The 15,190-nt window shown below is 37.9% G+C and overlaps 1 pseudogene; it reads left to right on the top strand.

Annotated features, from left to right (window-relative positions):
• The first annotated feature begins 9,182 nt into the window (after positions 1-9,182).
• LOC136609906 (CCR4-NOT transcription complex subunit 8-like) lies at positions 9,183-13,255 on the top strand (annotated as a pseudogene).
• The last annotated feature ends 1,935 nt before the right edge of the window (positions 13,256-15,190 follow it).

Genomic DNA, 15,190 nt, shown 5'->3' with positions numbered 1-15,190 from the left:
CATGGGCCAAACTTAATCACTGACTTTTCTATCATATACAGTAAGTGCATTTTGTTTGGTTAATCTAAATACCATGACTGTTCATCAATGTTGCATATAGAGTCTTTTGAAAACACTCAATTCAATGGTCTTGACCCTAAAATAACTTTTAGCACTCCTTCTGTCCCTAAGTATTAGGTGTTAGTCTGTATCTTTTACATATTAAAATATAGCTACCCATCTTCCAGATACATAAAGTTAGTGGCTAATATATTAAACAAAAATGTTTTTGTCTTTCAAATAATATTTGTTGTAAAGATTTTCTCATTTTATGACACTCTTTTTTGTGGATACGGATTGGCCAAACGAAAGTACTTGCTTCAGATTAAATATAGTAAGTGCTTCCTGTTTGGTGTATCTGAATGCCATAATTACTCTTCAAAATAATTTTTAATCTTATGAAGAAACTTTGTCCAATTCTGTTTAGCAAAACAAGAGCTTTAACATGTCTTTAATCCCAAAGTGATTTGCATGCATCTGTAACATTTCTATGACCAAGTCATGGAGTCACATGGGCCAAACTTAGTCACTGACTTTTCTATCCTCTACAGTTAGTGCATTTTGTTGGTTAATCTAAATACCATGACTGTTGATCAATGTTGCATATATAGTCTTTTAAAAAAACACTCAATTCTCTAGTCTTGACCCTAAAGTCTTTTAACACACATTCTCTTCCCATGTTTTATGTGATAGGTTTTAACTATTGACTATCAAAATTTCCTTTTTACCTGCCAGATAGATAAAGTTTGTGGCTAATATATTTACCTAAAATGTTTTTGCCTTTCATAAAATAGTTGTAAAGACTTGATCATTTTGTGTTCCGCACTTATATGGATACGGATTGGCCAAACTAAAGTACTTGCTTTAAATTAAAATATAGTAAGTGCTTCCTGTTTGGTGTATCTGAATGCCATAATTACTCTTCAAAGTAATTTTTAATCTTCTGAAGAAACTTTGTCCAATTATATTTAAGTAAAACAAGAGCTTTAACATGTGTTTAATCCCAAAGTGATTTGCATGCATCTGTAACATTTCTATGATCAAGTCATGGAGTCACATGGGCCAAACTTAGTCATTGACTTTTCTATCCAATACAGTAAGTGCCTTTTTTTTGATTAATCTAAATACCATGACTGTTGACCAACGTTGCATATAGAGTCTTTTAAAAAAACACTCAATTCTCTAGTCTTGACCCTAAAGTCTTTTAACACACATTCTCTTCCCATGTTTTATGTGATAGGCTTTAACTATTTAATATCAAAATTTCCTTTTTACCTGCCAGATAGATAAAGTTTGTGGCTAATTTATTTAACTAAAATGTTTTTGCCTTTCATAAAATAGTTGTAAAGACTTGATCCTTTTTGGTTCCGCACTTATATGGATACAGATTGGCCAAACTAAAGTACTTGCTTTAAATTAAAATATAGTAAGTGCTTCCTGTTTGGTGTATCTGAATGCCATAATTACTCTTCAAAATAATTTTTAATCTTATGAAGAAACTTTGTCCAATTGTATTTAAGCAAAACAAGAGCTTTAACATGCCTTCAATCCTAAAGTATTTTGCATACATCTGTATTATTTCTATGCCCAAATCATGGAGCCACATGGGCCAAACTTAAGCACTGACTTTTCTATCATATACAAAGTGCATTTTGTTGGGGTAATCTAAATACCATGACTGCTCATCAATGTTGCATATATAGTCTTTTAAAAAACACTCAATTCCCTAGTCTTGACCCTAAAATGTCTTTTAACACACATTCTCTTCCCATGTTTTATGTGATAGGCTGTAACTTTTGAATATCAACATTTACTTTTTCAGCTGCCAGATAGATAAAGTTTGTGGCTAATATGTTTAAAATGTTTTTGCCTTTCATAAAATAGTTGTAAAGACTTGATCATTTTTGGTTCCGCACTTATATGGATACGGATTGGCCAAACTAAAGTACTTGCTTCAGATTAAATATAGTAAGTGCTTCCTGTTTGGTGTATCTGAATGCCATAATTACCCTTCAAAATAATTTTTAATCTTATGAAGAAACTTTGTCCAATTCTGTTTAGCAAAACAAGAGCTTTAACATGTCTTTAATCCCAAAGTGATTTGCATACATCTGTATCATTTCTATGCCCAAATCATGGAGTCGCATGGGCCAAACTTAATCACTGACTTTTCTATCATATACAGTAAGTGCATTTTGTTTGGTTAATCTAAATACCATGACTGCTCATCAATGTTGCATATAGAGTCTTTTGAAAACACTCAATTCAATGGTCTTGACCCTAAAATAACTTTTAGCACTCCTTCTGTCCCTAAGTATTAGGTGTTAGTCTGTATCTTTTACATATTAAAATATAGCTACCCATCTACCAGATACATAAAGTTAGTGGCTAATATATTAAACAAAAATGTTTTTGTCTTTCAAATAATATTTGTTGTAAAGATTTTCTCATTTTATGACACTCTTTTTTGTGGATACGGATTGGCCAAACGAAAGTACTTGCTTTGCTTTAAAATACAGTAAGTGCTTCCTGTTTGGTATATCTCAATACCATGATTCATCATCATTTTTCTCTTAAGCCTTGTTTCAAAATGGTATTGGATTTTCTATAACCAACACAAGAGTATTATCTTTTCTAATATGCCCAAGTAGTATGTAATAATCTGTATCTATTACATGGTATAAAAGAGATCACATAAGAAAGTAGCTTCACTAAAGTGAAGTTGGGAAAAAATGTTAGAAGGGTGTGTCAGTGGGACCACACATTTTAAAACAATGATACTAAATGTGTGCATGAGCAAGAACATGATATTGAATGTGTGTATAAACAAAAGACTATTGTTCTGCAAATTTAGTCTCATGTACATTTTAATCATTGAATTCATTCACCCACTAGCAAAATATACAGGTTGGATATACTAATGTGCTAATGAAACTAAGGGAGGGTCAAATAACGTGATTGGTTGAAAGTCTTATGGTTTTAGGCTTATAAATAGGCAACATTTTTGATACTGTGGCAGTTGCTAAATGGAAACTTGAAGAACCATGTCCTTTTAACAACCTAGGTAAGCAGTTGTTTTTTCATGTTTTTTTCTCTTTATCAGAAAGTGTTATGCATGCATCTGTATAATTTATATGCTCGAATGATGCAGACACATGGGCAAAAGTAAAGCACTGACTTATGTATAACATACAATAATTGCATTTTATTTGGTTTATCTGAATACTATTACTGTTCAACAATATTGCATATATATATATATAGTCTTTGGAAAACACTAAAGTCAATGATCTTGACCCTAAAAAGACTTTTCCAACACTCATTCTGTTCTCATGTACTATGTCTTAGTCTGTAGCTATTGCACATCAAAATACGCTTATCCAGGTGCCAGATAGATAATGATTGTGGCTAATATATTTACAAAAATGTTTTTGCCTTTCATAAAATAGTTGTAAAGACTTGATCCTTTTGTGTTCCGCACTTATATGGATACGGATTGGCCAAACTAAAGTACTTGCTTTAAATTAAAATATAGTAAGTGCTTCCTGTTTGGTGTATCTGAATGCCATAATTACTCTTCAAAATAATTTTTAATCTTCTGAAGAAACTTTGTCCAATTCTATTTAAGTAAAACAAGAGTTTTAACATGTGTTTAATCCCAAAGTGATTTGCATGCATCTGTAACATTTCTATGACCAAGTCATGGAGTCACATGGGCCAAACTTAGTCACTGACTTTTCTATCATATACAGTTAGTGCATTTTGTTGGTTAATCTAAATACCATGACTGTTCATCAATGTTGCATATATAGTCTTTTAAAAAACACTCAATTCCCTAGTCTTGACCCTAAAGTCTTTTACCACACATTCTCTTCCCATGTTTTATGTGATAGGCTGTAACTTTTGAATATCAACATTTATTTTTTCAGCTGCCAGATAGATAAATTTTGTGGCTAATATATTTAACTAAAATGTTTTTGTCTTTCATAAAATAGTTGTAAAGACTTGATCATTTTTTGTTCCGCACTTATATGGATACGGATTGGCCAAACTAAAGTACTTGCTTCAGATTAAATATAGTAAGTGCTTCCTGTTTGGTGTATCTGAATGCCATAATTACTCTTCAAAATAATTTTTAATCTAATGAAGAAACTTTGTCCAATTCTGTTTAGCAAAACAAGAGCTTTAACATGTCTTTAGTCCCAAAGTGATTTGCATACATCTGTATCATTTCTATGCCCAAATCATGGAGTCGCATGGGCCAAACTTAATCACTGACTTTTCTATCATATACAGTAAGTGCATTTTGTTTGATTAATCTAAATACCATGACTGTTCATCAATGTTGCATATAGAGTCTTTTGAAAACAGTCAATTCAATGGTCTTGACCCTAAAATAACTTTTAGCACTACTTCTGTCCCTAAGTATTAGGTGTTAGTCTGTATCTTTTACATATTAAAATATAGCTACCCATCTACCAGATACATAAAGTTAGTGGCTAATATATTAAACAAGAATGTTTGTGTCTTTCAAATAATATTTGTTGTAAAGATTGTCTCATTTTATGACACTCTTTTTTGTGGATATGGATTGGCCAAACGAAAGTACTTGCTTTGCTTTAAAATACAGTAAGTCCTTCTTGTTTGGTATATCTGAATACCACGATTCATCATCATTTTTCCCTTAAGCCTTGTTTCAAAATGGTATTGGATTTTCTATAACCAACACAAGAGTATTATCTTTTCTAATATGCCCAAGTAGTATGTAATAATCTGTATCTATTACATGGTGTAAAAGAGATCACATAAGAAAGTAGCTTCACTAAAGTGAACTTGCGAAAAAAATGTTAGAAGGGTGTGTCAGTGGGACCACACATTTTAGAACAATGATACTAAATGTGTGCATGAACAAGAACATGATATAGAATGTGTGTATAAACAAAAGACTATTGTTCTGCAAATTTAGTCTCATGTACATTTTAATCATTGAATTCATTCACCCACTAGCAAAATATACAGGTTGGATATACTAATGTGTTAATGAAACTAAGGGAGGGTCAAATAACATGTGATTGGTTGAAAGTCTTATGGTTTTAGGCTTATAAATAGGCAACATTTTTGATGCTGTGGCAGTTGCTAAATGGAAACTGGAAGAACCATGTCCTTTTAACAACCTAGGTAAGCAGTTGTTTTTTCATGTTTTTTTTCTCTTTATTCAGAAAGTGTTAGATAGATAATGATTGTGGCTCATATATTTAACAAAAATGTTTTTTTCTTTCATAAAACAGTTGTAAAGACTTGATCATTTTTTGTTCCGCACTTATATGGATACGGATTGGCCAAACTAAAGTACTTGCTTTAAATTAAAATATAGTAAGTGCTTCCTGTTTGGTGTATCTGAATGCCATAATTACTCTTCAAAATAATTTTTAATCTTATGAAGAAACTTTGTCCAATTCTATTTAAGCAAAACACGAGCTTTAACATGTCTTTAATCCCAAAGTGATTTGCATGCATCTGTAACATTTCTATGCCCAAATCATGGAGTCACATGGGCTAAACTTAGTCACTGACTTTTCTATCATATACAGTTATTGCATTTTGTTGGTTAATCTAAATACCATGACTGATCATCAATGTTGCATATATAGTCTTTAAAAAAAACACTCCATTCTCTAGTCTTGACCCTAAAGTCTTTTAACACACATTCTCTTCCCATGTTTTATGTGATAGGCTTTAACTATTGAATATCAAAATTTCCTTTTTACCTGCCAGATAGATAAAGTTTGTGGCTAATATGTTTAACTAAAATGTTTTTGCCTTTCATAAAATAGTTGTAAAGACTTGATCCTTTTTGGTTCCGCACTTATATGGATACAGATTGGCCAAACTAAAGTAATTGCTTCAGATTAAATATAGTAAGTGCTTCCTGTTTGGTGTATCTGAATGCCATAATTACTATTCAAAATAATTTTTCATCTTCTGAAGAAACTTTGTCCAATTGTATTTAAGCAAAACAAGAGCTTTAACATGCCTTTAATCCCAAAGTGATTTGCATACATCTGTAACTTTTATATGCCTGAGGCCTTAGTCAGACGGGCGTTTTTTGCCGCGATTTGCGGATCGCATGACGGATGCGCATCCGCAAATCGCGTGACCGGTGCGCGCAAGTCGCCCGCAAATCGCCCGAAAATCTGCTCCTAGCCGCGTTTCATTAGAAACGGGCCGGAGCTGTCCAGCGCATTGCATTCAATGGAGACGGCAATACAGCCGTCTCCATTGAAAGCAATGCGCTGCTGGCGAGCCCGGGATGAATTGTCGGTAAGGGCTTAAATATATAAGCCCTTACCTGCAATCCATCCTAAAATGTGTTAAAATAAAAAAAAATTGCATTCTCACCTTCTGCCTGCAGCTCCGGGCAGCCGTCCTGCAGTGGGTGTGAATGGGGTGTGAGTCAGACCTGCCCCCTGATTGGCTCAGCGCTGAGCCAATCAGAGGCATGCCTCACTCACACCCATTCATGAATTCATGAATGGATGTGAGTCAGACCTGCCCCTGATTGGCTCAGCGCTGAGAGGCAGCAGTCACTCACCCATTCATGAATTCATGAATGGGTGTGTGAGTGAAACCGGCCTCTGATTGGTCAGGCTGTGACCAATCAGAGCAGATCATTCAGCAGGCGGGGATTTTAAAGCCCCGCCGGCTGAATAGTGCCGAGAAGCAGTTCAGGAGAACTGACAGCGGCCGCGGCTGGACTCCGGCTGCAGCGGAAAGGTGAGTATACAATTTTTTTTTATTTTAACACATTTTAGCATGAATTGCAGGGAAGGGTTTATATATTTAACCCCTTCCCGACAATTAACCCCGCGCATGCCGGCAGCCCATTGCTTTCAATGGAGCGGCTGTATTGCCGCTCCATTGAATTCAATGGGCAAACATCGTTCTTCTCTGCCACAGCTGTTACAGCCCCATTGAGCGCATATACAGAAGCGAACAGGAATCGCAGATCGCAGATAGGTGCGATCTGCGATTTTTTGTTCTATAATTTTTCGGACGAGCGCATAAAAAGCGCTCATGTGTCCGATACCATTGCAAAGCAATGGTTTTAAAAAATCGCCGGACGCATGCGCATGCGCAAATCGCGGCAAAAAACGCCCGTCTGACTAAGCCCTAAATCATGGAGTCACATGGGCCAAACTTAATCACTGACTTTTCTGTCATCTACAGTTAGTGCATTTTGTTGGGTTAATCTAAATACCATGACTGCTTATCAATGTTGCATGTAATGTTCACAGAAAGAATGGAGAACGCGTTTCAACTCTTATCAGAGTCTTGTTCACCTCTACATCATATCCTGCTAGAGTTCCTAAAAAAACTTTTTTCTAATTACTTAATTAAGCAAAACAACTGTGAATTAACCCCTAATTGACACAGTATTCAATGCCCTTAGTTACATACTCCTGTTTAATCCAACAATCTAGGCACAATAACTATTATTTTTCTGCATTAAATGTATCAAACAAAAATAGGAAACTTTTGAATATCTTGTATTGGCTTTTTACTTACAGCCAATAATGTCTTCTTTTTTTTCCATCTCCTTGTACTAATAGTTAGAACTTTCTTTGTTTATCGGCATAGATATATGAGTCTTTGGAGGGGGAAAGAGGTTTATTTCCTGTAGTTGTAGTTCTCTGATATCCTCAATACCTGTTTTTGGCCATCTCTAAGATGGTTGCAGCAATTTGCTTCCCTACAAAATTCCTTTATTAACTACCTATTGCCCAATGTGTACTGATCTCTGATTGAGCAGTGCTGATCATGTGAGTAGCTTTGACCAATCAGAGAGCAGGTATAGTGAATTAATAGTTTTAACAGTGCACTGTGATGATTAGGTAGTCTGAAGATTGCATTGGCCATCTCGGATGGCCAAAAGTGGCACCAGGAGTGGCAAATTGAAAGGGGTGGCAGAGAAGAACAACTGCAGGAAATATTCTCTTGCCCCCTCTGGTCCTGAGATTGAAATTTCTTTTGAAACTAGAGAGTTGCTTTAATTTTAGATTGTTGAATTGATTGTCAAAATTCTTCTAAATGATTGATTGGGTCCATGAAAGGTTTTACTATCAGAGCACAAAGAATTGATGTTGTCGCATTTCTTTTTATCATGTTATTTTTATTGAAGCTTTTAATTTTGAACTTAAGCAACAGAGTTTTACACAAATCCGGTCTACCCGCCCTCCACCCAACTATATCTAGCAATCCACATCACTTAGCATACATATAATGGACTACTTGACACTGGAATACACAAGTCAATTAGTAATTGTTGAATCTTATTCAAAAACAATTGGTTAGCAGAAAAAATAAAAATAAACCGCCCGGACGCCCCTCATTGTGTTAGTGATGATTGGGTGCGGCCAGTCACTAGTATTTGGTTTGTTATTACCTCTGCTTTTGCTATCTTTGGTTTTATTTTCTCGTATGCAAATATGGAGCCGTATTTGCCCAACAAAAAATATTAACAATGAAGGCAAAAACAGAGGCAACAAAAGTAGTGTGTGCTGCTTCTTAAAAACGCAGCTGTAAAAAATACGGCCATGTGAACAGGTAGATAATCGTTCAGTGAGTGCAGAACGCATCAGAGATCTCTTCCAGACTCCATTCATAGTATACAGGCAGTCGTTCCTAGATGAATGACTATCTGTTTACACAGGCCGATTGTCATTTGATTTTTATGGCTGCAGAAACTGAACAATGTACAATAAGTGAAGGAATTATCACTCATTGTATAAATGTAAGACGTCTTTATGTGGGCCGAATCGTCAGTCTATATAAAATGCACTGATGCACATGCATGTCAGTCACCGCTCATTTACTTTGCTTGACATTGGGGGAGAATCACTTACACAGACGCAGAATTGTATCCCCTTAGGATAGCCGTACAGCCAACAAGGGACCATTTTTGTGTTGCCAAAATCAGCTGTGGAACAAGCAGGCCATTTTAAAGCATATTGGGGCTAAATCATAAACGCTGCAATAATATCTGTTTGTATTAAACCCACAGGTGTAAAACCCTCCGTCTATCCAGAACAAGCCTCTCCCGCTATACAAGTCATCATCCCGTGATAACCATGAATCCTATCACGATGCCCGCTGCCAACAGTAAAGTGATCTGTGAGGTTTGGGCATTGAACCTGGAACAGGAGATGCGTAAGATCAGTGAGCTTGTCCGCTCCTACAGATACATTGCAATGGTGAGTGCTGTTATCTGCAAGGTATAGGACTGTGTCTGACAATACAAACGGGATATTCACCAGCTCAAGAGCGTGTTTCCCTGCATCATGGACTCTATTATGTATACAGGGGAGCAGCAGTTGTCTTCTATGGCAATAGCATGGGGATCCAGTTATGCCTCATGTGCAGCATATTTTACTATACAGCAACTAGGCTTAAAGGGCTTGTCCAGGGTTAGAAAAACATGGCTGCTTTCTTCTAAACACAGCACCACTCTTGTCCATTTGGTTGTGTCTGGTATTACAGCTAAGCCCCATTGAAGTGAATGGGAGGTGAGCTGCAATATCAGACATAGCCAAAGGACAATGGTGATACAGTGTTTGGATAAAAGCAGCCATGTTTTTTCTCGCCTTGGGCCAACTTCATTAAAAGGTTTGTCCAGTTTAAAAAACCCATCTTCATACACGTTCTCAGTACATCGGGGGCCGTTACTTGTTAAGGATCTTCCTTGTATGTTGGTCGGAGGGTTTCTTGCTGTGCAGGGCTGTCCTGTCTAAGATTACACAGACAACACATTGATTTGACTGGACACTCCATAATGCTTCAGCTGTACCAGATCAGTAAGTCCATCACACAAGACACAGGAGCATGGGAAATAGATTTTTATTAGAACTCAAGAAGACTAAAAATATTCTAAAAAACATAGCATGCAGTGTCCTTACAACAGGCTCACACAATCTCTTGAGAAAGCAGGTGGTGAAACGTGCGTCGGGGTTCAGGAACATTCTGATAAAATTCTATTACCTATGTTCCAGTGTTCCTGTGTCTTGTGTGTTGTACTTAGTGGTTTTGGTGTAGCTTATATATATTTATATATATATATATATACACACATACAGGCTTCATTTGTGGTTAGGGTTGCTTCACTGTATTATGTTTAATAATGCTTCAGCTGTGTAATATATTCCCATTGTAGTTTATTACAATTGACCCCCTAAAACCTTTGTATTCAGGCTGCATTCCATTGACTTAGTGATGATTTTTCTCCCATTGCTGTTGGCAGGACACAGAGTTTCCTGGTGTGGTGACGAGGCCATTTATCCGAAGAAATATAGATTATCAGTATCAGCTCATACGCTGCAATGTGGATTTGCTAAAGATTATACAGCTCGGTCTCACCTTCATAAATGAGAAGGGCGAGTACCCACCCGGAACCAACACCTGGCAATTTAACTTCAAGTTTAACCTCAGGTAAGTCTGATCATTGTAAAAGGGTTTAATGGGAGTTGTAGCACAAACCCACTGGACATTTTAATTTGCAAAACTGACCTAATGAATCAATAAGACTGGAAGGAGGACTTAAATGTATAAATCAGATTCTCTATCAGGGATGTCAGCGAGACCGTATGCATAGCTTTGCAGCTGCAGACCCGCTAACTCCAACAATGTCTGTCTTCGGTTTATATTCGCTCCTGTTCCATCAGATCAGCTCTTCGTAGGCTTTGGATACGGTGATTTCAAGTTGATGGTTCCCAAGGCTCACTGTCAATCAAGTCTAAAGACACCGATTGACGATGAGCAGTGGGTACCGTCCACTTGACATATTAACAGTGCCAGGAGCCGAATCTAAGAGGCCAAACAGGGGCGAGTATAAACCAAAGAAAGAAATCATTGGAGTCAGCATCCAATCTGTTAAATACGTAGGGTTGGAACTACCAATTGTGGGTGGCTATCAGGTATATGAAGCAGCTGAAAGGTGCCAGGTATGGAGCGAGCTTGGCTGCAGCAGCGGCCTCTTGAGTTATCTCATCTTGGGTTTTATGTTAAAAGTGTGCTGGAGCTACAGTCTTCCCTGTGTGCAAGAGATATACAGAGTCTGAGAATTCTGCAATGTGTCATGGAATTTCATCATTTTCTTCTACTCTTGCAGGAAGGATAAATATTCTCAAGACTCCATCAATTTTTTAGCAAATTGCGGGCTTCAGTTCCAGAAGCATGAAGAAGAAGGCATTGACAGGCTGACGTTTGCAGAGTTGCTTAGGACCTCTGGAGTGGTTCTGTGTGATAATGTGAAGTGGCTGTCATTTCACAGGTGAGGTTTTGCAGTGTTCTGTTGGGAATAGCCCATTAACGCTCATATGGAGTCACATCTTAAAGTGGTTATCCAGGCTTTTAACCCCTTGAACAAATGTTCATTTGTATTTTTTCACTTCCTTACTTAAAAAAAAATAAATAATAATAATAACTTTATCTTCCCAGCGACCTAGCCGTATGAGGGCTTGCTTTTTGCGGGATAAATTGTATGTTTCATTGGTACCATTTATTGCACAACATAATGTACCTTTTAATGTTAAAAATGGGGAAACGTTTTTTAATTGTTTAATATTTTAATAATGAGGTTTAACAGATTTTTTTAAAGTGGGTTTCTTGTCCTCATAGGGGACTTGAACTTGCAATCTTCCAATTGCTTATATAATATACTGGAGCCTGGATTTAAAAATCCATCTTAAAGAAATCTGAGGCGTGAAGTATTTTTGTTAAATAGCGGTCACTGTACTGTACATATGTTGTGGATTGTTGCTGTATAATCTCTATTCTTGGTGTTGATGGATTTGTATTGTTTTGACCTCATCTGGTCTTGTTATATCATTAATTATTATCTTTGTCCCCTGCAGCTCTTTTGACTTTGGATATTTGATAAAACTTCTAACAAACTCTCGACTTCCGAAGGCGGAACACGAGTTCTTCCATATACTGAATCACTTCTTTCCTTCCATCTATGATGTAAAATACTTAATGAAAAGCTGCTTTTATATCAAGGTGGGTTATAAAGTTGCCTTGTGTAAACCTGGCCTTAGATTTGCTCTGTGTGGTAGTGATTATAGCATCATGTATGCAGATGGAATAATGAACGCTACTAAAGTTTATCTCTTGTCTAAAGCCATACGTTTATTTTGTACAGGGGGATCTTCAGGAGGTGGCCGATCAGTTAAATCTGCAGAGGATTGGTGGACAGCATCAAGCAGGTTCGGACTCGCTTCTAACCAGCAAGGTGTTCTTCTGTATGAAAAAGGTGAGTTTATTTTCTGTACCATTCAGTGAGAAAACTTTACAAGTGTCTACAGGCAAGACTTAAAGGCATTGTCTCATGATGGGGTTTACCTGTCATGAAGATAGCCCAGCCGTGGCTTGTCCTGAATTGCATGGTAGTGGTTGGCCGCACATGTGCACCACAGCTTCGTTCACTACACTGGGACCGACAGAGAAAGCAGAGCTAGCAATGTCCAGCGGTCCCATTAACATGAATGCAGCAGTGGTGCACTTCAGGATGAGCAGGTGGGCTGACTGTAAGTCAGATAAATTCTGTCTCACGCCCCTTTAAGAGACTGCAATACGTGGAAACCCTGGGAACATCCAGGCTGGTTTGGGGGCTGATGAGGTGCTGAAGGGGTTCCCTTCTCTGGAAAGCTGCTTAGTTGCTGTGGTCTATATTGACTGCAGCATCCTAGTAGTAGAATGTCCTCGTGACTGTTGCAATTGGGTGTTTTACAGTTTCAAGCAGTCTGCTCTTGTTATTTATGGAGCAGGCTCTGCTCTTGAGCCATCTGCATATCTCACCCTTGACTGACCATTGTATGATTATGGCAGGTGGGCACTAACAGGTTAACGTGGTTTTACTATTTTTAAATATGTGCTAGACTTAACCATCACTGTTTTCTGTTTTTCTTTTTCTTTTAACAGCGTTTTTTTGGGGACCATATTGATGATGCCAAGTTCTGTGGACGTGTGTATGGACTGGGAACAAGAATGGTGCCCAAGTCAAGAGAGGAGAAAATAAGCAGAAAGTCTCATCAACAACGACCAACAATCAGACACCATTCACTCGGTCTCCCGTCTCCTGCCAATATATTGCACCCTTTTCCTATATTCTCCAGGTCTTGCAAAGATCCATGATTTTTATGATCCCAAGCGGTTGTTGGAATGACTTTGATTACAAATATTGTGCCATATATGTAACATTTTTCATTGTTTTAAAGCTTTTACAAAAAATAAAACATTTGTAAACATCATGAATGACTTCACATGTGACCGATTTTGTGGGTTGTGGCTTATAGGAACACCTCAATCCATTGCTCATCCTCGTACAATTGCAGACATCTCCTTTGCTTTCAGTGTGGGATATTTAACTGCAGCATAGTGTGAAACTCTTTGACCAAGTCAGTGTTTGTCCTCCACTGCTACAAAGCTGAAAACCTTTAAAGAGATCCACTGTTGTCTACTCTGGCCTGGCAGTAGAAAGCAGCCATTGCTTCTTCATTGGATATGTGGTTCTATGCAGTTACATCTGCACCAGCGTAGTCAATATTGTTGCACCTGACGATGTTGCCTATCCAGGTACCGGTATATCTGCATTGGACGTTTCAGTAAAGACCTGATGGTTTTCTTTAGTTGCAAGCTTTGAAGATATTACGGGAGAATTGTATTGCTTGCCTCTAGGAAATCAGAGAGCAGCAGTGGTCTTAAGCATAGGCGTACCAGCAGGGGGTGCCGGGGTCGCAATGGCGACCCGGCCCCTGCGCTTGAGGGGGCCCAGAGGCTGCCCTCCACCGTATACTAAAGCTGAACTTCTGCACCCGGGCCGCTGAGCCTTTACGTACGCCCCTGGTCTTAAGGTAAATCTAATATTGTAAATCTGACCACACTCTTCCTCCACACAAAAGGCTCAATAGATGGTGCCATACAAGGTATGCTAGCATGTAGGCTGGCCTTACTGTAATGTGGATGTCATCAGTGGGGTTATGAAAATCTATTATTAATCATCCTCAATTTCTTGCTTGCTCTCCTAGTTTAGACATTAGTTTTTATCGGATATACAAGATCAGCCGAATAACTTAAAGAAAAACTCCAGTATGGTAAACTTCATCACTCAGTGTGTTCATCTTATCCGGTTTAGAGGGAGTGATCAGTACAGGAGGGAGAAGGAGTGGCTTTTTAGCAGATATAGAGGCATTTTTCTGTAAAAAAAAATCTAAATCAGTTACCCCTCAAAGGTTTTATTGTGACTATGACCCCTCCTCAGAATGGAAGAATACCATTCACATCTTCTAGTACATTTATATATATTAAGTACATTTTTCATTTTTCGAGCCCTCTTATCCTCTAGTGGTGACAAGAGACTAGTCCAGGATTAGAATAGGGGGCTACGGCTTCCCCCATCCCCACCCCCATCTGCACCACCCCTGGCCATGGATTGTGTCTGTTATTGCAGCTTAGTCTCATACACTGGAATGGAGCCGAGTTGCAATACCACACATGGCCCATGGACAGCAGTAGTGCTGTTTCAGGGCTGATGGGGGCAAACTCCTTTCCTTACTCTAGACAACCTATGAAACACCATTCACAGATGTTCTAAAACTTATATTGTGTACAAGCAAAAATCACATGTAAATGACAGTATATATAATACAGAACTTCCTCATTGTCTGTCGGCAATGCCCATTACAGCAGTAGGGTAATGGTGGTATGCAGTGGTGGTAGTCCTTTCTGCGGATTTAGTTCATACATGGCAGGAATAGATCCAGTGAGAGGGGCGTTAAAGGATTTTTTCCATTTTCTAATATGATGACATCACTAGGATCACTTTTTGATTGATTGGGACCCCCACTCATACTGAAAATGGAGGGGGTGCTGATTTAGTGCCAAGTCCCTTCTTAATTTCCTCCTGTACAGCAACACCACCAACTGTGCATGTGCAAGGAAAAAATATTAAAAGGCATACAGTGCGGTCTTTCATTCTTGTGATTGGTGTAGATACCAGAAGTTGGAACCCCAATACTCAAGAAGCAGGTCATCACACAATAAGATGGGAAAACCTCTGTCCTTGTTTATAGAGGAATACCACTTTAAACTACAGCTGCAG

Source organism: Eleutherodactylus coqui, chromosome 2 (assembly GCF_035609145.1).
Source record: "Eleutherodactylus coqui strain aEleCoq1 chromosome 2, aEleCoq1.hap1, whole genome shotgun sequence".
NCBI lineage: Eukaryota > Metazoa > Chordata > Amphibia > Anura > Eleutherodactylidae > Eleutherodactylus > Eleutherodactylus coqui.
This window is presented reverse-complemented; position numbering and strand designations above follow the sequence as displayed.